This window comes from Myotis lucifugus, unplaced genomic scaffold (genome assembly GCF_000147115.1).
Source record: "Myotis lucifugus unplaced genomic scaffold, Myoluc2.0 scaffold_280, whole genome shotgun sequence".
Classification (NCBI taxonomy): Eukaryota; Metazoa; Chordata; class Mammalia; order Chiroptera; family Vespertilionidae; genus Myotis; species Myotis lucifugus.
In genome coordinates, this window is record NW_005871328.1 from 45,269 (window position 1) to 48,546 (window position 3,278).

The window sequence follows — 3,278 nt, forward strand, 5'->3', positions numbered from 1 at the left end:
AAAAAAAAAAAAATAGCAAGTTTTGTAATTTAAACTTTGGAGTCCTGCTGGGTTAATAGTAAAATTATTAAATATCTAGGCATTTTGAAATACAGGATACTGAAATATTAACTAACCTGAGTTTGCCTACTTTGGGTTTCTTATTACAAAGAATCTAGAGGATGGATTTGAATCTGTTAATGAATGTCTTGTATTCTATTTGAACTATATCTCTTAAAAAATGTAAATGTATTGCTAATCTGAGGAATGTTAATTACTTATTTGTCACCTACAAATTAAGGTTCCTAAGAGTTAAGAATTCTAATTAATTGGAACAAAGTTGTGTGGTTTTGATAATAGAAGGCATGAGGTATGGAGATGCATTTTGAAGGAAAAAAGAAAGTGAGTTGTTCTCAAGCTGGTTATTTCTGATTGGGTAAGAAGGTTTGTGAAAGTTGTAGAAAGGTTTGTGAAAGTTAAAGAAGGATTGTGAAGAGAAATCTTAAAAGAAAATTATAGGTAATCTGAATAATAAATTTAATTACATAAATGAATCTGAAGTAAGCTAATACAGAATTTGTTTAGTCCCTTTCTAGTCTGTTGAAAGGGAAAACGTCTTTCCTGTATTTGCCCAGGAAGCAAAAGTTCTATAAATTATTGAAATGGTTATATGTTGAATTATATAAATCAGTTACTTGATTACTAAAGCCATCTTCTTTATCAAGGGAACTGAAGTTTTGCTAGCCTATATTTGTGTTTAATACCCTCTTGTCACTTTGAATGAATACACAGTCTAATACTGTTCCATAATAATAATGATATATGATCTTTCCTTCAAATAAGTTTGACAACCTTCTCATGGTTTGAATTTTAAGAAACTTTTTCTTGACCTAGAATTGGCTTTAGGTCATTCCAATAGGCCTTGGAATGCCTCAAGGATTTGTTTTTCTCTCCTTATGAAGGAAAATTTTATACTTAAGATATATGGGAAATATAGAAAAAGTAACTTTGTCAAATATAGAAAAAGTAACTATGTTTTATTTATATGTGCATATTATTAAGTAGATGTTCTGGAAATTGCATAAAAATCTCCACAAGTCTATAAATTTTTATATACTTTCATTTATAACTCTAATTGTTATTCTGAAATACTGTGTTTTGCAAAGGACAGGGTTCCATACTGGTTATGTCAATTGCATTATAATCAAATTCATAACTGTCATTTTTAATTTCTTCTTGTCATTTAGAGACAGTCACTGTTTTGTTAAAATGCATTTTCAAAAATGTTACATCTTTTGAGAGATCCATGGAAAAGACTTATTTTAAATTACATATTTCTGAGAATAAATTTTCAGATCATCCCCTTCGAACTGGATGAAAATTATTAGAACTCTATAGAGTATCTGGATTTATAAAAGCACTGGCAAGCCCTGGCCAGTTTGGCTCTGTGGATGGAGCGTTGGCCTGTGGACTGAGGGGTCCCAGGTTCGATTCCGGTCAGGGGCATGTACCTTGGTTGTGGGCACATTCCCGGTGGGGGGTGTGCAGGAAGCAGCAGATCAATGTTTCTCTTCTCTCTCATCGGTGTTTCTGACTCTCTGTCCCTCTCCCTTCCTCTCTGTGGGGGATCAATAAAGTATATTAAAAAAAAAAAAAAAAACACTGGCAAGAAAAATCAGGAGAAACTAAAATTGATTATGGGACTGAATAAACTGAAAATATTTATAGTTTTTATAATTTTATTGTTGAAAGTATTGCTTATTTTTCATATTTTTGTTTTTCAGAAATAAAGACATTTGTTTCTTTTCTTAAAGCAGTTTGGAAAATTATACTTTGATAAGCAATATTGAGGTATTTATATTTTTCTCCCTACTTTATCCCTCCAGAATTTGGCAATTCTTAATGAGTCATGGCAATGTGACTTTAAATTAATTCAATAAGACCAGTTTCCAATTGTGGTTTTATTAACCAAGACTTTGGGATGTCATGTCTAAGAGGGACATACGCCTGGCTCTGGATGCCACCAAAAAGCCTTAAGAAGCCAGTAAGAGCCCCTTGGAGAAAGCCTGGTACCTTGCTTGATCAAGTGGTTCATGGCAGTCTTTCCAGGTAAGGAACAAAGGTTGCTCTCCTGAGAGATGGCAAGGAAGGAACCTCAAGACTTCATTGGGCACCTCCAGAGCTTGAGGAATTCACCCATGTCTACAGGGATTGCAGGAAAACCTGATGGCAGTTAGATGGCTCAGCTTTTTTGCCCTGAGGGGCTAATTAAAGCTCAATTATGAGATTCCAGCAAAGCAGATTTTTAAACGCCTATATGATCAATTGCTATTCTTATTGTGTTCATGCAATCAAGCAAAATTGAAACTAGACTTTAATACAATAAATAAATTAGTCTTAATTTGGCTCTTTAATAAAAATGGGATAACTTGAGGGGGAAATTATGTTTTAATAGACTCTATAATACACAATTGTGAATATTAGACTAATTCAATTAATTGTATTCAAAAATTTTTTTTCTGTTCTAATCTTTGACCCAATAATACAAAATTTTAGACTTAAGTTTGTTTCTATCAGGTTACAAGCCCTACTCGTGTTCATGGAATACCACCTCTAGACACCATTGCCACCTTCCTCTGTGCCCAGGCCTCATTGTCCCTTTGACAGAGAGCAAAGATCTCTTAGCTCTGAAGGAAAACTTCATCCCTTCTCAGCATGAAGCAGCTATAGAAGAGACCTGTGTTCCTTTTCTCTGAAAAAATCCAGAGCCAAGATCCTTGAGGAGGGATGTGGTAGGAAGTTAGACAGACATGAGCAGAGCAAGGATGATGGGCATATCCCTTTGAAGCAGGAGAAAGAGTTCTACTCAAACATGGAAAACTGGATTACCAAACGATCAACTGGAGGAAAAACGAGGGGACCCTGGGACATGCTTCTCACCACTCCAACTGCTCTGAAGTGGCAGGGGTAAAGCACTGGATCCAACACACCAGAGTGAAGAGAGCACCAGAAGGGGGATAATAGGTGACTGACCCCAGTGTACACCTCAAGGTCATTGTCTTTCAGAGGCAACATTTGTTATAATCACATTCTTCATCACTGCTGGTCTGGCTGGAGGAGAACTAATTCCATTCAAAAGAGATGAAAACATTTGAGTGTATTTAGCAAAAATGTTCTTAATATCTCTGACTTTTGCTTTCAGGAGGAACCTATGTAGTACAGGCCTTTACATCGTGCCGAGTAGGAGTCGGGACACCTATAGCTAATATATACAACTAGAGGCCTGGTGCATGAAATTT